The following is a 24239-nucleotide window of genomic DNA, read 5'->3' on the forward strand; positions in this document are numbered from 1 at the left end:
TTTGCAACTTTCTGTGAGTCTATAGTTATTTCAAAACAAAAGGTTGGGGGCTAGGGGTGCATCTTCTTTTTGTTTTGACAAGAGGCTGCAAAGCCCAGCAAAGGTTGACCCATCCCCCCACTGCATCACCTGATCCTGAAAGCCCAGAAGACAGGGTGTGACTTCCCAGGAAGGAAAGCATTTAGGGAGAACTGTCACTTCTAGTCCTGTGTTTTCAAATCTCCATGGAACCAGTTTCATGGGTCACAGCAGACAGAGGGAGACTGGGGTGCAGGAGCGGGATGGTGTGAAGAAGCAGCTGGCTAAAGTGGGGGTGGGGCGGCTGGCCAGCAGCATGGCGCCCCTCATGGCACCCCGGGAGGGAGGTGGTTGATCCTGCAGTGAGGAGGCACCAGGGGCCCTGCCGGGGCCCCAAGAGGGAGGAGGATGCTTGTGTGAGGTCAAGGGGTAGAGGACACACATCTATGGCAGAGGGAGAACTGGTACCACTAGCCCTGGGGACACCACGGAGGTGACGCTGAGATCTGGGCGTACTCCCAGTCAGAGGAGCCACGGCAGAGAAAGGAGGGAGAGTGAGGAAGGAAGGGTCGAGGGCACTACTCATCCTGTCCCCATCCCCTGAGGCTCTAGAAGAGAGGCTGGCAAACTCTGGCCAGGGCCAAACCTGGCTCCCCCGGCTCCCCTGGTTCCCTGCCTGTGCTTGTGAACAACATGTCGCTGGGACCCAGCACGTTCCCTCACATTCATCCATGGCTGCCTTCCTGCTGCATGGCACAGCCACGTGCTCTGAGGGGCTGAGACCGTCTGGCCTGCCAGGCCTGGAATATTACAACCTGACCCTTGACAGAAGAAGTTCGCCAACCCCTGCTCCAAATCATCTCCGCCACGGAGGACACAGCGTGAACTTCCACAAAGCCTGGACGGAAGGGGCTTTTTAATGAGATGAGGCAGCATCGAGTGCAGCCCACAGAGAGGAGGAATCAGCAAAGTGAGTTCTCTTCATTCTCACCCTGGAGAAAACCTCCAGCCGCACACCATGGAGAGTGGCCTTTGCAGGGGCCAAGCTGGGGTGAGGCACCTGCTCTGTTATCAATTTAAAGTTGTATTTTCAAAGCAAGGATGTTGCCATGGAGTGACAGAATTGTCCTGACCACCCTGGCCCTCGGCACGCTGCGAATAAATCCCCCACGCATGGCACCATCCACCAACAGAGCGTTCTTGCCCAAACCTGCCCAAGAGTATGAAATGCGTAAGGCCCAGAGCTGCTCCTCCTCCGCCTTTGTGCCGCAGCCCTGGGCCCAGCGACAGCTCACCTGGGGCCAACTGATGGTAATTTACTTTGAGGCTGTGATGGAATATCCATCCACAAAATTCAGTACCAAGAGGCAGCACAGCCCTGCAAGCCAGACCAGAGAGACCAGAGGGGAGGATGGCCGCCCCAGCAGTTCCCTTGATCAGCGCCAGCCTGTGTAGGCCTTGGAGCTTCAAAGACGAATGAGACTCTGCCTCCAGTACCCGCAGTAGGGCTGCAGAAACCATGAAGAAGCCCAGATGGGACCATCACCACAGTGTGATATTCTGGGGAAGTGCCCACGTGCCGCGGGACCACAGAGGACGGAGCCTCCGGGAGCTTCCAGAGCAGCTACTCCAAGGCCGTCTATACTGGGAAAAGGGGTCTGTTTGTAGCAGTGTATTCTAAGTAACTCACGTTGTAAATATTCCAGGCCTGGCCGATTAGACAGTCTTGGCCAGTCAGAGCCACGTGGCTGTGCCTTGCGGCAGGAAGGCCACCGTGGGTGAACGTGGTGGAGTGGTATTGTGGGCTGGTGGCATTCTTGGCCCTCTGCCCTAAGGTCACTGGGGCTTTGCCCTCCAGTCCAGGGGCTCCTCCCCACCCAGGACTTAACCATCATTTGCGCGGAGCCTGCCCACTTTCTCCTTGGAAGAAGAATGGGCAGATTCCTTCCCAGAAGGTGCTACACGGAGAAGCCCTGTTGTCACTCCCAAGCCCCCAGACCCCACTTCTCAGCCCCCACAGACTGTGCTTGCCCATGGGGGAGGGGGCTCCTGCCGCTGGCCCAGTTGGGTCTGCAGCACAGGTGTCCACCCTCCTTGCCAGCCTCTGCTCGCCTCCCGGAGGCCCCAGGTGGGCATGAGGAGGCTGCCTGCGTGTGCGGAGGAGGGTGGCCCAGGCGAGCAGGTGGGCCCGGGCAGCTTGGCGGTTAAGTGTTCTCGGCATCTGAGGCGGCTTCACTTTTCGGCAGCCAGTGAAGGACAAGCACCCTGTAAATTTAGAACGTGTGATGGCTGGCTGCTTTTGGTATTCATCTGAGTGCACGGGGGAGATGGAATAATCCACCCGTGGCCGTGCCCTTACATCCCAGCCCACGTCGCTGCCTGCAGAAGGGAAAACCTTTCCCAGAAGTAAAAAGGTAACGGGCCCCTCTAAGGCTGGTCCCAACACCAGCCTTGGCCACCTCCCAAGGGGACCCTCCTCTCTTTCTCACATTTAGCTAAAAATAAAGCCCTTTTTGGCAGCAAATGCACCCAGTTTCCCCAGAACATAAGCTCCCTGGGAATCTAGAAACGAAAGAGCTCTACCTCTTATCAAGCCCAGATGGATTCCTGAAAATCTGTGTCCAAGCAATTTGTGCAAATCAATCACGTTCTCCATGACTCACCTTCATCTGGGATGCATCCCTCACAGCTGACCGCCAGGCGGCTGACCACCCGCTCCGCACACAGCAGGCTGGACAGTGCCAGGCTAGAGCAAACCCTGCAAGAGGGGCCGGCTGCTGCAGGGGAGGGTCCTTAAGGGATGTGGACCCTTGAACCCAGATTCTACTGTGCATGGTGCGGGGGTCAGGTTCCCACAAAGTGAGGCAGGCCTGAACGCAGATGACCCCACCGTGGATTCTTTTAGACCTTGGCCTCATTCCTTCTCAGGTGGCAGCACCAGAATTACCCTGGAACCTCCCACCTGACCTCACAAAGTTGTCCGCAGGGCAAATGATCTGAGTGTGAATAACTGCCCTGGAAAGGGGAGGGGGAGGAGGAAGAGTGAGGCTCAGGTTCCCCTTTGTACACGTTATCCCGTGCAGCTCCTAAAGGCAGAATAGGGTTGGCCCAAGGCCAGCCAGCTCCAGGCTGGGACTCCATGCAGAGCCTAGGGTAGCAGAGAGGGGATTGAGGTGGGGTCCAGGTGAGCCCATTTGCGCTGCAGAGAGAAGCCTCTGGATTCGGACAGAGGAGGAACCAGGTTGCAGGCAGAGAGGCTCAGCCAGAGCTGATGAGGGTGCAGTGGCTGCGGAGATGGACAGAAAGGGCCAGATCCAAGGTGAGTGGACTGGGCAGGGGTCCACATGTGGGAGGCTGGAGGAGTGGAAGTAACCGAGGTCAGCGACGGAGGCCCACACTCCAGTCTAGGAGTCACTGAGGCCACCACACAGAGCTCGCTCTTCAGGAAGGAACAGCTGGGGCCCCTGCCTCTGTCCACTCTTGATAAGGGTGGAAAGGGGGTGTGGAGCACAGAGTCCTGGCCTTGCTGCCCTCACATAGCCAGCACCGTAAGCTGGAATCCTGGGACACAAGCAAAGGCCACAGGGACCGATTCCTGCCCCATGGCTGTCTTTCATCAGGTGACTATTAAACACGTGTGTGTGAGCGTGTGCACGCATGCACGCCGCGTGTCAGGGAAGGGACGGCCCCTGTCGAAACTGCTCTCAGCAGGTGGGTGTTTGATGTCAGCTGACGGACGGAAGCTCTGGCAGCGGACGTTACCGGTTTACACCAAGGGAAGGGGCTGTCCCCAGCTGGACTCAGTATTCCTTCAAGGAAAGAAAGACACAGCGCTTGCCCTGTCTCAAGTCCCAGGCAAGGTCTTGACTCCTGTAATTCCTTTTAGTTTTCACATCCCTGTGAAGGAGGCATTGCCCCCATTTTCTAGATGAAGGAAACTAAACTTAGAGAAGTTCCTAAGAACCAGCTGGTGGGCAGCTGGGATTTGAACTCCGCCATTTTATGTCCACTCTACTTCATGGCCTCTGCCCTGTGTTTCCCTTGTAGGATGGTCCCAGGGCCGGGACAGGCTGTGCTCTTCGTCCTCCCCAACTGGAGGCAGAGAGTCGAATCCAGGCCTCGAAAATCCTCCCAAGCCTACACCTGGCCATGCCCATTGGCTGGCAGTGGCGGAACAGAGGAATAGTGACACTGTCTTCAGGGGTGGCGATAAACCCACACCTCCGTGCTCAACATAAAACCCACGGCTCCGTGCTCAACATGGTCGGCACCTGTCAGGGAGGGGCCTCTGGGTTCTGGCATGACTGTTTCTTTCTCTCCTGGCCGACTGGGGGAGTTTTCTGAAAAGCATTTCCATTACTTCAACCCTCACAAAACCAGCATCAGTTCTGCCCAGCCCAGGGTGCCCCGAGCACGAGGCATAGATACCCCACGATGGGGAAGGGGAAGTTCTCAGGGTGTGGCCCGCCTTGGGGAGAGCCCAGGGGCTGGTCATGGGTGCTTTGTAGCACAGGAGGGCAGCCTGGGTCATCTCTGGTCAGGGAGTCTGAGCAGCCTCTAGAAAGATCCGTGGTATCACTTTTTCCTTATTATAAAAGTTATACATATTCACTGTAGAAAATTTAGAAACTACACATATGCAAAAAGAAGAAAATAAAAATAACCCATAATCCCACTAACCCGAAATAACTCCTGTTAACATTTTGAGCATATATACACTCCCAGACTTTCCTATGCATAGAATATATATTTTGGGTTCTAAGTGGGATCATACTGTACATTCCATTTTGTAACTTTTTTCCATTTAACTCTATGTCATACCAAATCATTAACTATTCTTCCACAACAGCATTTTTAAATGGCTGAATTAGCCAAAAAAACACTAAAGGGACAGTTGAGGGCAGGAGAGAAAATTTTACAACACAGAAACTCACAGTTAAGCATTAAATATGAAAATGCCCTTTGTAAACAAACGTATTTTCTCTCTTTCGTCCAAATTCTACAGTATTGAAAAACGAAAATGTCATCCAACTTGAGACAGGAGACCTCATCACTCAATAGTAGGTGACGGCTTCAGGAGGAGCCGGCATCGCTGTTCAGAAGGGCTGACCGACTCTCCCTGCGGGTGGAAAGTTGTCTAGACATTTCTGAAGCTGTAGGATTGCAGTCGTCGGAACACTGTCAAACCATTCCCCGGTGAGATCCTCAGGAGGGGCTCAGAGAGAGGTGGGAGAGGTTAGAATCTGAATCCAAAGGGGCCCCACAGGACTCACATCAGCTGTGCCAAGAGCAGGGTGTGTCCCTCACATATGAAATAGGACCTCCGAGGGGTCTGCCGGACGCTCCCCAGGTCCTGGAGGGGCTGAGATCCTCTCCAGTCCAGCCTCGGAACCAGCCAGAGGCTGTTCCACACCACTGGTCCCTGAAGCTTGGTAGCAAATCCAAGAAAGAAGGTGTCCCCGGGGGTAGAACCAACCATGAATGGCCATTGCCGTGCCAGCCCCAAGACCCACCATGACCTAAGTGCGGAGTCTGGAGAAGAAATCATGCTTGTAAAACATCACCACGGCCAAGCGTCTGTGTCTCCCCAGTTTATTCAAGTTCCCTTTCTCAATGTGCTTTAGGGAAGCCCCTTCAGGAAAACACCCACCTGCCATGTGCAAAATGAAGACGGAGGGAGATCGTCGCCCCCTCGGAAGTCGGTTTGACAAGTGCCCCAGAGACTGGGCCCAGAGAGACAAGGATCAAGGGGAGAAATACGGGAGACTCGGCCCTGGGGGACTGCCATGTGGGCAGCTCTCATGCCCAGAGGGATCCCAGCTGAATCGGTTAGGTTGCTTTCAGCAGCACCCAACAAAAACCTGACCCAAACTGGCTGAAGCCACAAGGAAATGTGCCAGTCACGTGACAGGAAGTCCAGGCTGTGGCAGCTGTGGGGTGGGGTGATTCAGCCCCTCTCTCTGGCGCAAGGACACAGGTCCTGTCCCCTGCATGCTCTGCTACCCCCAATGTCGGCCTCCCCCTTGGGTTAGAAGCAGCAGCTCCATGGCAGCATCCCAAGGCCCGTCTCAGAAGCCAAGGGCTGTTCACAGAGGCCGACTCCCGTCCTCCCTTCCCTGAAAGACACTTTCTTTGTCTCATTGGCCAGATCTGGGGATCACTTCTAGGTCAGGAGAAGAGGGAGGGTGACAGAGGCTCCCAGAAGTCAGCCCACCAGCAAACCTCTCTCCAGCAAAACTCGTTCCTACCTATCCTCCAGAGAGTGTCACAAGGGGACAGCGGCCTCCAACCTCCAGATTCCTTTACTCTCTCCCCTGTTGCCCAAGCGAGTCGCCCCAAACGAATGAGGCCCTTAGATGATCCACAGGGTAGAAGGGGCCCGGCTACCCCTCGAAGTTTCCTGGGCTTGCAGGTCTGCTGCATGGCTGGGGTCCTGGCCAGACCACATTCTGGGGGGCAAGGCAGGATAGCCAGCCCGCAAAGACACAGTATGCCCAGCCAGGCAAGGTTTCCTGTGTTGGGGACAGTCAATCTGACACAGGAATAACCTGTCCTCTGCACCCAGGACGCCTGCAGTGCTGAGCCGTCTGCATTTGCTAGGGCTACCGGCTGCCACTTACTCCAAGGAACAGGGCGGGAAGAGTCCACACGGAGAGGGGACGCAGGTTGGTCTCTGCTCCCCCTCAGTCACAAGCCTGCTCCTGGTTTCCCTGCACAGCTCCCCCAGCCACTGCACCCCTGCCCGTAACCAGTAGCGGCAGGGTCATCTCCACGGGGCCCTCCCTCCCTCCACAGCTTCCAAAGCACTGACAGGCCCTCTCTGTCCTCCCTTTCCCAATTTCCATTCCTGGCTAGATTTAAGCTGGTCCCACAGAGGGCTGGGGAGGGCAAGCTGCAATCCCCATGGCCAGGCAGTTCGACCCCAGACACCCTCACTCTGTCACCTAGACTGGCGTGATCTCAGCTTACTGCAACCTCTGCCTCCCAGGCTCAAGCGATTCTCCTGCCTCAGCCTCCCAAGTAGCTGGGATTACAGGTTTGCACCACTACCACCCAGCTAATTTTTATATTTTTAGTGGAGACAGGGTTTTACCGTGTGGGCCAGGCTGGTCTTGAACTTTTGACCTCAAATGATCTACTTGCCTTGGCCTCCCAAAGTGCTGGGAATACAGGTGTGAGCCATGGTACCCAGCCCACCCCCATTATTCAGCACCACCAGATGTGCCTTTGTCTTGCCCTGCACAGGCCTGGTTACGTGTGTTCCAGTAAAATACAGCAATACGGAAGCCTGAGCGTCTGTAAATCTGCCAGCCGAGTGGCCCTGCTTAATTACAGCTCCCAAAACACCCACTATGGCTGCATCAGCCCTGTCGATGGTGATCCATTGCCCTAATCCATTGCCTCCTTGGCCACGGGTGTTTTCCCCTGAAGGAGCCGGCCACAGGGCATGCTTGCCCTGCCCCAGCTGAGCACTTTGCAGAGTCCCACGCTGTATCATCCATCCTCTAACAGAGCCGGAGACAGGACAGTGACCTGTTTGGCAGGGGTGTGTGTGTGACTTGTGGCTGCCGTAACAAATCACCACAAACTCACTGGCTTAAAGCAACACACATTTGGCCGGGTGTGGAGGCTAACACTGTAATCTCAGCACTTTGGGAGGCTGAGGCGGGTGGATCACGAAGTCAGGAGATCAAGACCATCCTGGCCAACATGGTAAAACCCCGTCTCTACTAAAAATACAAAAAATTAGCTGGGCATGGTGGCAAGCGCCTGTAACCCCAGCTATTCGGGAGGCTGAGGCAGGAGAATCACTTGAACCAGGGAGTCGGAGGTTGCAGTGAGCTATCGCACCACTGCACTCCCGCCTGGTGACAAAGTGAGACTCCATCTAAAAAAAAAAAAAAAGCGACACCCATTTATCCTCTTATAGTTCTGGAGACCAGTGTCTGAAATCAAGGTGCTGGGAAGGTTGTGCTCCCTCCAAAGATTCTAAGGAAGGCTCCTCCCTCGACCCTTCCAGCTTCTGGCATTGCCGGCGGTGCTCGGTGCATTTGACTTGTGGCCACATCACTCCTGGCTCTGCCTCCATCATCACGTGGCCCTCTCCCTGTGCATCCGTCCTCCCCTCTTCTTAGAAGGCACCAGTCATTGGATTTAGGGGCCACCCTCATCTTAACTTGATGAAATCTGCAAAGACCCTGTTTCCAAATAAAGTCCCGTTCACAAGTTTGGGAGGTTAGGATTTGGACATGAAGGGTCCACAGCCAGCCTGCAACAGTGGGTGTCCCCTGCAATGCCAAGCGGTGACGGGGTCCTCACTCCTCCTGGGCCATGCTGGACATATGACTTCCTTAGACTGGCCAAATTCTGTTTCCCTAGAACCCCTGCCCACAGGTCCTATTTCTGCCCTTGAACAAAAAGGGCCAGATCGACTTCCTCCTGCTCACGACAGACTTTGAAACTGTGGAGCACCCTGACAGGCCTACCCTCTCCCCAGTCCCCCAAGGCTCCCAGCTCCAATTATGGCCTCCACCTCCCCACCCCAAATTGAGGAGGTAAGTCCCTTTGTGCCCAGCTCTTGGGCCAGGCCAGCCCCAAGTGGTCACTGTCCCTCCTACAGCAAGTCACAGAGTGGACCCCAAGTGTCCCAGGAGGACGGGCTAGTGGAAGTTGGGGAGATGAGCACACCTGGAGGCCCAAGGCACGTCTATACCCACCGAGGAGATGCTTCCTCTCAAACATGCACTGGGTGGTGTGGTGGGGCGGCGGGGGGGTGCTGGCAAGGGCAACACCAGGCAAGGTCTCCACACTCAGGACTCTGGAGCCCAGCACGGGGGGGGCGCAGAGATGCCAGGCAGCTCTTCCCCCTGAGCCAGGCTATCCGTCTGCTATTCAACTATTTTGCAAACACAAACCCTCAACACGTAAAACCGACAGAAGAGGAGCTGCCCCTTCCCAGGCTGTTGTGAACACATGTAACCACACGATGAGTCTTCATTCCCGCAGGCTGATGGCCCTGTGGCATCAGGAGCATCTGTGTGTGCCTGGCATGCAGCAGGAACTTAACTAAGCCATTGGGATGAATGGAGGAATGAATGAATGAATGCACAGAGGATCTGGCTACAGTGGAGACAGGGAGCTGGAGTTTTCCCTTCTATGCCCCCTTCCTCCCACTTTGCAGTCCATGAGGCACCGCCCTGGAGTGAAGGGCAAATTTGGCCTTGGGGGAAGCAGGGACAACCACAGTCAGGGCAGAAAGCCTCGGTGCCACCCCCCTTCCAGGGCCTGGTTCCCTGCTCTGGAGCTGAGCTTTCCCTGGGCGCAGTAAGAGCAGGAGAGTAAAGGTGGGTGAGCTTTGAGAATCATCCCAGCCAGCCCCTGCCTTTAGGGCAGCACCAGGGCAGCGACACATTCACGGAGGATCTCGACCCCTGTGTGCTTCCTTCAGACTCAAGAATCAGGATGAGATCGGCAGGCAACAGGTGCCCATGTGGGGCTTGGATGTCTGTGATTCCCAGGAGACCTAGGAGATCACCATTGTGAGCTCAGGTCTAAGCCCCAGAGATCTGGGGAGGGTCTGATCACACCGGTCCAGAAGCAACCTCAACACTGTATGTAAAGTCAAAGCATGGGTATGGCCCATACGTAAAGAGTGCCCTGAAATTAATAAGAAAACAACCCCACGGAAACATGGACAAAGTATGTGAACAGGCTGTTCACAGAAATACACATGCAAATGACCAATAAACACATGAAAAATACTCAACCTTCCTCAAGCTGGGGAAATGCAATTAAAATGATGAGATGTTTTATATGCTTAGACTGAAAAATAAGAAATAATAACTGGTCAGGTGTGGTGGCTCATGCCTATAACCCCAGCACTTTGGGAGGCTGAGGTGGGAGGATTGCTTGAGCTCAGGAGTTAGAGACCAGCCTGGGCAACATGGCAAAAACCTGTTTCTACAAAAAATAGAAAAGTTAGCAGGGCATGGTGGCACATACCTGTAGTCCCAGCTACTTGGGAGGCTGAGGTGGGAGGATCACTTGAGCCCAGAGGGTCACAGCTGCAGTGAGCCATGATCGTAACACTGCACTCAAGCCTGGGCAACAGAGTGAGACCCTATCCAAAAAAAAATTAAAAAATTAAAAACCCCAAAAAACAAACAAACAAAAAGAAATAATAATAACTGATGTTGGTGTGGGAATAACATAAAGAATCACATAGTGTGGAGGGATCTGACAACTTTTGACTTTTTGTAAAGTAACCCACGTGTAGTTTTAAGTTAAAACATAAGATACACATACCCTTTGCCCCAATAAGTCTACTGTGGGGGTTTTCTCCAGGAAAGCTACGAGTGCCAGGAAACCACATAGTGCATGGTAGTGTCTGTGCATTAGTTTGGGAGGAGACATTTCCAGTTGCTGACAGTGGTTAACAGTTGGAGGTCAGAGGTCGCCCCAGGAGAGCTGGATTTGGGGAAGGAGGTCCCAGACCATTCATTTCACTTTACACACTTCTGTGTTGTAAGAACAAAGAAGCAAATATTTTTATAGCTCATGCAACTGAATTTTTAAATGACTAAGAACATCATTTCAAAGTAAAGCCTTTCAACTCTCTATGCTATTACAGGTAGGGTTCCAGATTTAGGGAATAAGAACACGGGGCACGGTTAACTTGGAATCTCAGAGGAACACAGTTTTTTGTTTGGGTTTTTAGTGTAAGTAGGTCCCACGCGATGTGTGACACACACCTATATAAAAAAACCTTTGTCATTCATCTGAAACCCGAATTTCATTGTGTGTCCTGTGTCTGGCAACCCTGGGGACAGCAGGAGGAAAAGGAAGAAACAGCTTCACAATCTCTGCCATTTTAATGGATCCATTCCCTCTCCTTCCTTATGAAAACCTGCTGTGTCCAGGGTGATATTTCTTTCTCCCGGTAATCACACGCACGCACGCACACTCACAGGTGCTGACCATTCGTCACCCTCCGAGAACAGTCTGACTCAGACCGAGCATTTCAGCAGATGCTGATGTTCAGCGTGGCTCCAATCTGAGAGCCAAGATGTCACTTCAAACTCATCCTGCTGAGACCTGAGCCTCTGGAGCAGGGCTGGGGCTCTGCAACGCTGTGTTCTAGCCTGACAGTGCCCGGTTCACAGAAGGGAGTTGGCAAATGCAGGGAGACAAATGAATGGCGGAGGCCCTGGTGCACGGTGGAGGGGCCGGCATCCACCTCCTTAAGACGCACGGTGTCCAGACCCCAGCCCCAGGCTCTTCCTCAACGTGTCGGGCAGGGCTGCCCCACATCTGTGCCAAGGCCAGCATCCTGGATGGTCTACCCACTGCCAGGTGCTCCTGCTGTCCTCTCCTCCCACACAACGCATACTCCTCCACACAGAAGGGCCCAGGCCCTGCTTCCAAAAGCAGACTCCATGTCATCCGGGTACCGTCAAGGTGCACAGACGTGGGCTGAGAGCGGGGAGCTGCACTCGGGCCTGGAGCCTTGCGTGGCCTCCGCCAAGCTGTGGGTTGCTCGACCTCCTGGAGCTTCAGTGCCTCCATCTGTAAAAGTGGAGGTCGATGAAATATCCTTGAAGGGGTTTCTAAGCATTTCCAATAGTTTAGGGTCAGTGGTGTCCTCAGCTGTCCTAATCCATTTAGTGCTGGTTGGACTTCAACCAGACACTTCAGAGCATCCCAGCCAGAGACACGGGACCACTAGCTGCAAGAAAGTTCCCTCTTGCCCCTCTCCTTGAGGCCTGGGGGGGGCTCTGCAGGCCCAAGTATCCTCCAAGGAACCGCTGCTTAACCCGAGTGCTTGTCGAGCCGCGGCAGCCACAGACCAGACGTTAGCGTTACAGCCCACACTGATCTTTGTCAATTACACTCCAGTATTTGAGCTCTAACCAGCTTTAAATTGAATCAGGACAAAATCATCAGAATAAAAAGAGCCCAAGCCACAGCCTTTCAATTCCAGCACTGGAAAAAAAAAAGTTATACATTTCATAATGGCCTTCTACCCCATAATGAACAGGAAAAATAAATTAGATTCCAAGCTAAGGGTATATTTATGCAATTTCATTATGTGCCCATGAGCAAGCCTGGTTTTCACCAAGATAAAAATGAGCTCTCAGAAACACTCGCACTAAATAAATGGAGTGATTTAACAGCTTAACGGGAAGCGTGGAAGAGGAGCTGAAGGACAATGTCAAAAAAGAGAAAATAAAAATAAGAGAAGCTTACAATGTACCACCATACTCGGTGTACAAAGTACCAGTGGCGCCTGGAGTCTGCAGCCCACAGCGGGTCCGCCCGTCCCTCTGGAGGAAGCAGCTCTGTCCTCAGCACTCCAGGGACCTGCAGCCAAGAACAGTGGAAGGGACACGGCTTCTCCCCTTGACACACAAGCCCACGTGATGGCAAAGCCACCAAGGCTCTCTCTGCACCCCGGTGAGTTACCCTGTTACCATCAAACCCCTAGGCCTCAAGTCAGTTCTTCAGGTCCACCCCGGCTCCCAGCAAGAGACCACTCGCCCCGGAGCAGGATTTCAGCGGAAACTCTGGCTTCGTCTCAGCCCTTTCCATGCTGATCAGTAACCTTTCTTCATCTCACTGGCAGAGCGCCTCTTGGTTCTCTCTTTTGCTTGTTTCAGGGCCCTCACGTTTGATGGCACCAGTTTCGACGGCAGAGGGACACCTCCTGCCAATGTCACCAGGTGGGCCGTGGAGCACAGGGCTCCTCCAGGGTCCCCACGCGCTGGCTGCCGGGGCCTTCCCTCGAGTGTCTCTTTTCACAGAAGAAAACCATGTTCTCTGCTGCCTTTAAACTCCTTGAGAGCGTCGACTTTTTTTTCATGTATTGTTTATCGTGCAACACTCCGAGACCTCTATGTGAGAGGCGTTTTATAAGTTCAGGTTGTTGTGAAGGTTGACAAAATAATAGATTCCTTTTTATTTTTTCTGTGGATATTTACAAAGCTGGAAATTGTTTCCTGAAAACCCTGGTGGTGTCTAACTGGGGCAGACTCCAATTCAGACAGCTCAGAAGTCTCTCCCAAAAGGCAACAGCTTCACCCTCCCTGGCTGCCCTTTGCAGCCACTCACAAGCGGCTCCCCAACGCTGTCAGCAAGGGCCAAGGAGAAGGTAATGAACTTACACAGTGTGAGCGCTAGTGGGGCGGCTCCCTAGTCCCTAGATGAGGAAATCAGGAAGAGATTAGGAGGGATCCCAATGAATCAGCGAAGAAGCTGGGCTTAGACCAGTCCGTCTGATAGAAATAGCATGGCAGTCCCACGGGCAATTTTAAGTTTTCGAGGCCGGGCGCGGTGGCTCACGCCTGTAATCCCAGCACTTTGGGAGACCAAGGCAGGCAGATCACCTGAGGTCAGGAGTTCAAGACCAGTCTGACCAACATGGCAAAACCCCGTCTCTACTAAAAATACAAAAATTAGCTGGGCGTGGTAGCAAGTGTCTATAATCCCAGCTACTCCGGAGGCTGAGGCAGGAGAATTGCTTGAACCCAGGTGGCGGAGGTTACAGTGAGACGAGATCACACCAGTGCACTCCAGCCTGGGCAACAGAGCAAGACTCCGTCTCAAAATAAAAGGATTTTTTTTTTTTTTTTTTTTTACAAAACAAATGAAATTAATTGTAATCAATTTATTTAACCCAATATATTCAAAATATTTTTGGGTCAATAAGTATACTGTATAAGGGATTATTGGTCACATGTTTTACATGTTTTGTCCGTATGCTGGATCTTGAAGTTGGCGTGCACTTTTCACTCTACACATGTTAGCTGCCCAGCTCTCTCCTGTGGCCGGTGGCTGCCATCTGGGTCCAGGGAGGCACAGACCCCTACACATCACAGCTGCCTCCCTCACAACCACAACCCCAAGCCTAAAAGACAACCATTTGGTCACATGTAACCTGACATACAGCAGCTGAAGCGTAAAGGGGAATATGTCCAACACTCAGAACCGTATCTTTGCAAGTAATTAGTGATTTTCCAAAACCACCAGGAGACCAGCAGAAAATCACCTCCTCCACGCCTTAATGAGCATCTTCTCTGTGCCAGGACCAAAGGACGTTACAGGTGCGAGTTTGCTGCATCTTCAGAGCTCTGCGATGCCAATGCTGCCTTCACTGTGACTCCCTGATAAACGGAGGCTCAGATAAGGCGGCCCAAAATTGCCTCAGTGGTGCAGAGTGAAAGAATGCCTAAAACGCCAACGTTCAGCACCCTCTGAGCGTAGAATTTCCCCTCCTGCAAGCAGGACCCCCTTGGAGCCGAACAGGTGCTCAACACCCCTACGTCTCTGGTGGGGCAGGCTTCAGCTCTTCAGCTACTCAGCACAGAGCGAAACCAAGGCCTTCCTGCCAACTTCACACTCCCCCCTGCACCAGCTCCTCCTTGATCAGGGCCTCCGAGGAAAAGGAATAAACAAACAAGCTGATAAATAAACACCAAGCGAGGTAGATGAAACGCACGGCGAAGATGAAGCATGCTGGGCACGTTCCAACCCCGTGGTCTTAGGTACAAAGCCCATTAACTCCTCAGTGCCGACGGAGTTTGAATTCCGCAGCACCGTGTGATTCTTGGCTACTGTCCAGCAATAATTCAGAGCTACTGGTCAACCAGGAAAGACACAGCCAGGGTGGGCTGAATGGGGCAAAGGTGACATGCAGAGTGAGCCCCCTACCTCCCGAGCCAGGGTGCCCACAAGCAGCCTGAGAGAGGGTAGTCAGAGTAGCCGTAGCACCAAGTAAGGGAAACTCATGCCTCGGAACAGAGGGGCTTAAACACCCCTCAGCCCACCCCTGGGCATTGAGAGCTCCTTCCCCTGTGCTAAGGTGGAGGAAAGGCCCACAGATAGTCCTGCTGCAATCCTCACAGTGACCCTATGAGTCAGGCACTTCTATGTTGCAAGAGAGGAAGCTGAGCCCAGAGGGCTGGTTGGTGTGGTCCCTGGACCGACACTAGCCGGTCACTGTCTCAATATCACTTGTGTGGGTTTATCTTCCAGCCTTGTGGAAGAAACCTTGAGATCTACACAACGGAAAAGTACCAGAGTCAGCCCCCAAGGATGCCATGAGCTCAGGCGGGCTGGCACGTTGGGCCCTCGCCGTGGGCTGACTCTGTTCAACACGGTGATTGCTGGTGTTGGTGGAAGGAGGCATCGAGGAAATACAGAAAACTGGGAAGCTGTCCCCCCAGTTGCTGGGGCACTGATTTGGAGAAGGAGGTGACAGAGAAGCACAGAATGAAGAGGAGAGAAGAGAAAGAAAGCGCAGAAGGATAAGGAGCCCCCTTGAAGGCTTTGAGAAGTCCGCTTCTGTCGACCCTCCACACCTCCCCTGCCCTGCCAACCCTGACACCTGCCATCCACCTGCACTCACCACGCCTGTCCCACCACAACCACCAGGCTCCCTGCAGACGCACCTGGCTGCCTTCCCCAGGGCTCAGGGCACAAACCTGCATCCTCGGGCTCTGTCTAGTCCCCCGAGCCGCCTCCTCGAAGCTCTTACATAACTTGGGTCCTTCCTCACCTCCTGAGCAGCGCCGCCCTCCCCCCACCTTCTAGACATGGGGGAGTAACATCTGCTCTCCTCACTCTTCTCCAAGAGAACTCCTTCCCCAACACCCGCACCCCAAACTCAAACACCGCCGCCCTCCCCAAAGCAGCAAGGGATAAAAAATAACATAAAATAAAAACATGCTACCACCACTACCCACCACATCATTAAGGGTAAAAAAAAAAGAAAAGAAAGCTTGCTCCAACAAATAAAACTCTTTCCTTCTTGTTCCAGAAAAACAATAATGCATCCTGTGGGGAAGGAGCACAGGAAGTAGGCAGACAGGGCCACTCTACCTTTTCATCTCCATTGCTGAGAGCATCTTTGATAGTGCTTATTTTGTAAAAAGAAAGAAGTCCATGCAGATCCTTGTGCCTGGATGCACGCTGAGAGAAGATACCAGAATCCTGCTCTGGGAAGCATGTTGAGGGTCCCCATTCCTGCCGTCTCCCTCGCCCCTGCCAGAGGAGCACATCTACCAGGAAAGAAGGGACCAGCCGTGCTTGGGTTTTGGATCAAGAGGCCAGGATTAGCCTGATTGGAAGGCTCCCCAGCAACATAGGGAAGAAGAGAAAACAGCCCGGCTGGGGAGATGGCCACAGGGTCCCACCGGAGACTATCCCATGCCCTCTGCCCTTGCTCCTGCCTGGCCTCTCCCCAGTTCAGCCACCTTGGCAACAATCAGCCTCCAGGGGCCCAGAGGGAGCAGCGGTCTCCTAGGCCTGACTTGGTGTTCCAAGATTCCCAGGTCACTTCCTTCCAGGTAGCCGATTGGCTCAATGTCTGCCTTCCCTTCCGAACACTTCCGAGAAAACAAGAGGGGAGTCCTTAATTCTTTCCCCAGGGCACGCTGTCCAACCCACCTCCTATTATCCAATTCCGCCTCCCAGCTGAGACTGCAGTTCCCCTTACAGCATGTCACCAGCTGCCCTGAGCTCTCACCACCCTGCTCCAGGTTCTCACAGCCACGAGAACGGTTCCGGACATGCACACTCAGGCACAGCCGTGCACACTCAATCCCACCAGCTCACTCGGCTCACTCCATTTATTTGGCAGTTCTCATGGGGCATGGAAGGTTCTCCTTTGATCATTCCTATATAGCTAATTGGAAAGACTGTGTGTGTGTGTGCACATGTGCACGTGTGTGTGCGTGCACACATACATGCATGTATACTACTGCATAAGCCATCATGCTACAACTTGGATAAATCTCAGATATGTGGATACATCTTGCAGATTTGCATAATGACAAATTTAAAGCAAATAATTTTCAATGGCTATAGGTAGATCCAGAAAGGTCATAGCCACAGTCTGGACCCCAGGAGTTTTCCATCTCCCTGATCTATAGTCCACCTGCCACCACTGATGAACGACAACCATGTGGACCCATCCAGGACCTCAGCGGAAAGCCCGAACCCCAGGCTGCTCTCCCACCAACACAGAGGATGTCACCCCAGAAAGGAAGCACAGGTTTATGGAGCACCAGCTGAGTGAATACAGACGTCTCCCTTTTCAGCCCCACAAACGGCCATCAGATGAATGTCATCACCAATGCCCCACTGCTGCAGTGTGGCTCTGAATAAACACAGAGCCCTATCTGCTCAAAGCCCTTGATTTCCAGCACTCCAAAGAGCAAGACGATTCCCCTAAACAGGGATGATCGATGGCTTGTCTGTAGCCCCCTCCATGCCCACCCACCTGACAGCACCCCAAGCTGCACCAGAAGCAGCACATGGCTTGGTTCCCTCCCATCCACTGGCATTCCGGGCAGTACCTTCCTCATTCTTTTTTTTTTTTTTTTTTTTTTTTTTTTGGAGACATAGTCTCACCCTGTTGCCCAGGCTGGAGTGCAGTGGTACGATCTCTGCTCACTGCACGCTCTGACTCCCAGGTTCAAGCGATTCTCCTGCCTCAGCCTCTGGAGTAGCTGGGATTACAGTTATGCACCACCACGCCTGGCTAATTTTTGTATTTTTAGTAGAGACGGGTTTCTCCCTGTTGGTCAAGCTGGTCTCAAACTCCCGACCTCAGGTGATCCACCCGCCTCGGCCTCCCAAAGTGCTGGGATTACAGGTGTGAGCCACTGCACCCAGTGCCTTCCTCATTCTTAAGTCCCACTACTCAGCAGGAACTCTGTTCAGGGACCAAAAGGGAAGGTGGGTCTGAGCCTGACCCTTCCATCCAGGACTGGACAAGGAGCCCCAGGGATCCCAGCAGGTGAACAATTACCTTGGGGCACCTGCATCTGCCACAGGTTAGAGATAAAAGCATCTTTCAAGCCAACCCCCCAGGCGTTCACTTTTCTATTAAAAAATCACTCATGCCACTTTGGGAGGCCGAGGCAGGTGGATCACGAGGTCAAGAGTTTGAGACCAGCCTGACCAACATGGTGAAACCCCGTCTCTACTAAAAATACAAAAATTAGCCTGGGGTGGTGGTGTGCACCTATAATCCCAGCTACTGGGGAGGCTGAGGCAGGAGAACTGCTTGAATCCCAGAGGCAGAGGTTGCAGTGAGCCGAGATTGTATCACGGCACTCCAGCCCGGGGAACAGAGGAAGACTCCATCTCAAAAAAAAAAAAAAAAAAAAAAAAACAAAACTGTTGCTTGTGGGAGGGACAAAGAGACTAAGAATAGGACCTTCAGGAGCCGAATCCCCAGACAAGCCCTCCTGGTCCCTCTCTCCTCAGAACTGGAGCTGAGTCCACTCATCCAAACAAACACACACCCCCAGCACACATTAGAATTGAGAATTGTGTGAGCTTCACTTTCGGGGAACATCCACTGGGGAGAAGAGATCATAGCACAAGCCACACCGAGTCCAGGGGCTGCCATCCAGCACCTGCGGAGACCAGCGGAGCAGGCTTGGGGAGGATGGTGGGCTTTTGGGGGCAGCAGGCGGGGGGCTGTACCACAGCCCCTCTCCCTGGACAAGGCCTGGGTTGGGTACCTGGGCTGTACTCGCAGCCACGCACACCACCGATTCACAGCCTCACCCAACATCCCTGGCACCCCAGTGAAGGACTCGGACCTCCAGCCCTTCACTTGGTCAAGCAGCCAGTGGGTTCATCTGATGGAGGCCCTGCCGGGGGCTGGCCAACCCCTGACCTCCTGGGAGAGGACCAGCCTCTCTCTTTACCCTATCCTCGACTACTCCAAACATTTTCTTTTCCTGTCTCCCCCCGTTTCCTCGAATATTACGGAAAAATCAAGTTCCCAGGCAGAGTTTCCACTCAGGGCTAGTGGCTTCTACCTGGAAACCTAGCCCAATGTGGCACGGGCTGTGCCTCCCTTAAAGAAAGGGCAGGCGGTGGAGGCGGGCACAGCTCCTGGTGCCCCCAGCTCCAGCTCAGCTCCCGGAGTCTACCCAGGAGGGCCTGGCCTGGCACACAGCAGAGTTTCAGAGGCCACCAGAGCACTGGGGCCTCGGGCCTGAGGCTGCCCTCTCTGGACATGCCCCCGCCTCACCCTCCCACGAGCTCCTGGAACAGAAGGGCTGGCTTGCATCTGTGACTCCCAAGGCTCGGAGGTCCAAGTCAGCGTGCTGCCTGTGGGGAAGACAGCAGCTCCCGTCTTCTCAAAGGGCCCGGCAGCCCTGTGGCATGGCTGTCACCACCCCCAAAGCCTGTGCACTTTATTCCTGCAGGAACCACAGCTGTGCCCAGGACGATGGTATGAACTAAGAGGCTCCCAGAGGTCCGAGAGAAGTGCAGCTCTTGAGGCAGCATCAGATGCTGGAGAGGGGCCCAGCTCAGGCCTCAGTTTCCCCAGCTGTAAATTAGGGGACATTCCAGCCTGTCCAGGCAATGCAGCCCACTGCCACAAGTGGAGAACAGCCTGCTGCCGTCTCTACGGGGTGTGCATGTCTTTGGGCATGCGTTGTATGTATTACTGTAGCCCCAGTGCCTGCTTCAGGACCTGGCATACGAGTGCTCGAAAAATATCTGCAGAACGAATATATGACAGCTACCTCGTGGCATTTTATTTTATCCTCATAAAAACCCTGCAAGCTAGCAAGTGCCGTCGCTACCTCACTAGAGACCATGGTAATTGTTGCAGTAACAAATCCATATTGACCGTAAGGCACTTTGCTGGCATAATCTCACGCCTTCCTCTTCTCCAGGCTGTGAGGTGGTGGAATCATGGTCACTGTTTTGCAGATGAAGAAACTGAGGCTTGGGATGGGCAGATGCACTGACCAAGGTCCCTTGTCCCCAGGGCAGAGCAAACACCAGTTATAACCAGGCCAGGCTTTGTCTGCCCTTCCGGGAAGGCTGAGGAAAGCCTTGCCAGCAAGTGGCAGCCACACAGCCTCAGGATTTTCATGAGTCTCTCTGGGTTCTGCCAGGCACAAGCTGGCCTTACTTTAAAGTCCTAAGGGAGGTTGACGGGGCTCAACCCACAGGTAGGAGCCTGGAGCAGAGAAGTTCCGCCCGCTGGTTGGTCCCAGGCCACTCCTCCGGGGCTCGTCCGGCACAACCCCAGGAATGAGCAGATGGCCTCCCTTTCTCCACCAGAGACAGGGAGAGGGATGCAGCTCCGTAGAAATGAGCCCCAACTGCAGCTTCGAGGCAGCAAAGCTAATGTTTCTGCAGAGACTTGAGAGCAAGTGAATCCGATACCAGGGTTAGAGGACCAAAACCATCTTTAAGGATCATAACAATGATTTGTGTCTGTGTCAAAATGGGGTGGTGATTCCAGCCTCCCACCCGAAGCGGGCCCCTGGGGACACCAAGGATGATGGGGGCCCTCAGTGGGGCAGGCCTGAGGCCTTCCTGTGGGCACTGGGGGAGGAGCCCTGGGGAGGGAGACAAAGGAAGGCATAGCAGGTGCTGCCCCCACTGTGAGCCTCATGCCCTGTCTCTCTGGGAAAGGAATCTGACCGTCACCATGGGGCCAAATAGCACAATGGAGAGGGCTCAGCAGCTGTGGGCACAGGCCTCGGCCTGGTCAGAGCTAACATTAGATCAGGGAACGTTGAATCGTCATAAAAAGTGAGAAAACTCCAGGCTTTAGTGACATGATGGATGAAGCAGTTTACCTAAAAAACCCTCATGTTCTGGGAAGACCACACACACCAAAAAAAAAAAAAACTAGTGGATAGCTAACTGGCAGGACAGGACGTGGGCATCCTGGCCGGCTGTGCTGGGCACCACCCAGAGCTCTCGCACATCCCCGAGTCAATTGTTCCCTGTTGGGACCATTTTCCCCTATTTTCTGAGGTCTACACCAGGAAAACTTCCCCAGCCAGGGCCCAGTCAGGCCTGTGAACCTGAACACAAATAGGAGAGGTCAGGCAGGAACACAGGGGCTTAGGGAAAAAGAGCACTGAGCCTAGGGAAACAAGAGGGCCAGAGGGCATCCCAGCTCCCAGGGGTATCACCCTAAAAGTTTATGTAGCTTTGATGTACAAGGGGCAGCTCCATGAAGCCAGACCTCTTCCATGGGAGCCAGTTTATTAACCGGCTCAGGCAGGAGAAATCGTGGAATTGAGAGATTATGGTGCCAGGAAGGCTAAACTGGTACAGTAAAAGGGGGCCCAGACATCAGGGAGAAAGTCCAGATGCAGGTCCACAAGCCCATGGTAAGGAAGTACATCACACACACACACATGTCTAGTACCCAAGCTTGGGATGAAGGACAAGTAGACCATTCTATAGTTTATCTAATAGGTATTTATCAAAGTACCACTACATGCTATAATCATTTCCATAATGACAAAATGACTAGGAGGATGAAGAGATGGATGAGTGGATGGATGATGAGTGGACAGATGGGTGGGCAGATGGATGAACAGATAGATGGATGAAAAGATGGACCGATAGGTAGGTGGATGGGTAGATAGGTAGATGGATGAGTGGATGGAAGAATGGATAAGTGGATGGGTGGGTGTGTGGATGAATGGGTGGGTGGGTGGGTGGATGGATGGTCAGTGAGTGGGCTGATATATGGACAGACAGCTGGATGATACTCTGTTGAAATAAATGGAAGCAAATGGACAGAAATCATTTGACTTTGCAATTCAAAAATTCTCAAAATCTAGGACCTGGTATAGTCTACATCAGTGAGTGCTATCCAATAGAACTTTCTGTGAGGACAAGAATGCTCTATACCTGTGCTATCCAGTATGATAGCCACTAGCCCCATGTGGCTATTGAACACTTGAAATGTGGCTAGTATATCTGAACAAATGAAATTTTATTTAAATAGTTGCATGCAACTAGTAGTTGCTGTATTGGACAGAACAGTTCCAGAGTTTTTCAACACACCTTGCTGGTACTTCCTGGGAGGCCCTTGGGAATCCAGGCTATGCAAAGGCAGTTATCTGTGAGAAGCTGATACCAACATGAGCAGGGCGATTCCCTGTCTCCCCCAGCCCCTGGTTTCTGCTGAACAAGAAGGGAACTTGCAAAGCCAGAGGCTAAGAAAATGCTTTTCAACTTTAACATGTAATATAATTTGGATATTTGTCCCCTCCAAATCTCATGTTGAAATGCAATCCCCAATGTTGGAGGTGGGGCCTGGTGGAATGCGTGGATGGATGGGTGGATAGATGGGTGGGTGGATGGATGGATGCCTGGTTGAATAGGTAGATGGATGAGAAGATGGGTGGATGGATGGATGGGCAGATGGAAGATGGATAGATAGGTAGGTGGATCCCTCATGAATGGCTTGGTGCCAACCTCCTGGTAATGAGTGAGTTCTTGCTCTGTGAGTTCACATGAGATGTGGTTGTTTAAAAGAGTCTGGAACTTTCTCCTCACGGTCTTGCTTCCTCTCTCACCATGTGACACTCTGGCTCCCCTTCACCTTCCGCTGTGATTGTAAGCTTCTTGCAGCCCTCACTAGAAACAGATGCCAACACTACGCTTCATGTACAGCCTGCAGAACCATGAGCCAAATAAACTGTTCTTTATAAATTACTCAGCCTCGAGTATTCCTTTAGAGCAATGCAAATAGACTAATACAATATGCGTACAAAGCACCCAAAAATTTTGTTTAAAATGCAGATCCTAAAATTCAGTAGGCGCAGGGCGGGACTCAAACATTTGTGTTTCTAATAAGCCCTTACATGATGCTGACATTGGTCCAAGGACCACATTTTGAATAATAAGAGTTTTGGAGGCTTTCCATTCCACAAAAACAAGGTTTTGTGGGTAGCAGAATGGAAAGACCCTAGAAGATCAAGATTAAATACGGATAATCCAGCATAGTAAAGAAAAATTCAAGTCTTCAAAATCTGATAACTTAAACAAATTAATGCATTGAAACCTTACTATAGGCCTGTATGCTATGGAAAATGCAGGGAGCTTCTGAGCTAGTTTAGGATGCAAAATAAACACATGAAAAGTTAAACAATAAATGACTAAAAATAATGGCTTAAACATCACACATCAGCAAAGCCTTTCATGGCCCCCACTCTTCACACTGCAACCTGCCCCTGACTCCTCTCCCAGCAGCATATTTTGCCACAAAAATTATCATTATCTAAGTTACAATCTTTTTATTTGTTTCCCACCTAGAATGCAAGCTCCACGGGGGTAGGAATTTCTATGTTTTGTTCACTGTTGTATCACCAGGGTCTGAACAGGGCCTGGTGTATGGAAGGCATTCAAGTCAGCAAATATTTGTTGAATTATAATGATTCCATTGTAATTCAAGAAATATTTGCTGACTTTAACTCTTGGCTCCATTTGGAGTTTATCGAGGTGTAAAAAATGTTCTTCAGGAGTGTGAAGGTTTTTGCACATGCATTTTGCACGTCTTAAGTTTATTCCTAATATTTTATTTTTGTTGTTATCATAAATAGGGGCCTTTTCTCCCATTATATTACTGTTGTAAGATAGATACATATATACATATGGACATGCATACATGCATACATGGGATTATCTTGTTGGTTGTAGTAGTTTTTCATGGATTCTCTAGGATTTTCCAAGTATACAATTATATCATCTAAAAAAAGGGTAATACTTTTAGCCCCTCCTTTCCAATATTTAGTCTTCTCATTTCTTTTCTTGTCTGATTGCATTGGCTAATGCTTCTGCTACAATATGAAATAGTAGTAACAAGAGTAGGCATCCTTGCTTTTTTCTTAACTTCAGTGTTTCCACATTAAGAAAAAAATGAGTTTTGAATATGATTACAGGCACGTTAAGAAAACACCAATTTCTGTTTTGCTGAATGTTTATCAAGAATGGATGCTGAATTTTGTTAAATGCTTTTTCAGTATTAAAAAAGATAATCATGTGTTAATTCTCTATATTTATTAATATGATGCATTATATAAATAGATTTCTTCCTATTAAACCATTCTTGCATTGCTAGACTAAACTCCAACTAGACACAGGGTATTATTATTTTAAGATGATGCTTGGATCCTATTTGGTAATCTGTTACTTAAATTTTTGCATTGATATTTATAAGTGAGACTGGTCCGTAGTTTTATTTTTGTACAATATTTGTCAGATTAAAAAAAATTTTATTCTCACTTTAGGAAAATTACTTAGACTTTTTCTTCTTTGTGTTTGCTGTGGAACACTTTAATTAGCGTTGGAAGCACCTGCTCTTTAAAGGTTTCGTTCAAATTCCCCTGTGGAAACATCCAGACCACAAGCTTTGTGTGGGAGTAGCTTAGAAA

The 24239-nt window shown here is 51.7% G+C and overlaps 1 protein-coding gene across 21 annotated transcripts in view; it reads right to left on the bottom strand.

Annotated features, from left to right (window-relative positions):
- RBFOX3 (RNA binding fox-1 homolog 3) overlaps window positions 1-24239 on the bottom strand; it is a 523127-nt gene that overhangs the window by 441270 nt on the left and 57618 nt on the right. The window lies entirely within an intron of this gene.

Source organism: Macaca mulatta, chromosome 16 (assembly GCF_049350105.2).
Source record: "Macaca mulatta isolate MMU2019108-1 chromosome 16, T2T-MMU8v2.0, whole genome shotgun sequence".
Classification (NCBI taxonomy): Eukaryota; Metazoa; Chordata; class Mammalia; order Primates; family Cercopithecidae; genus Macaca; species Macaca mulatta.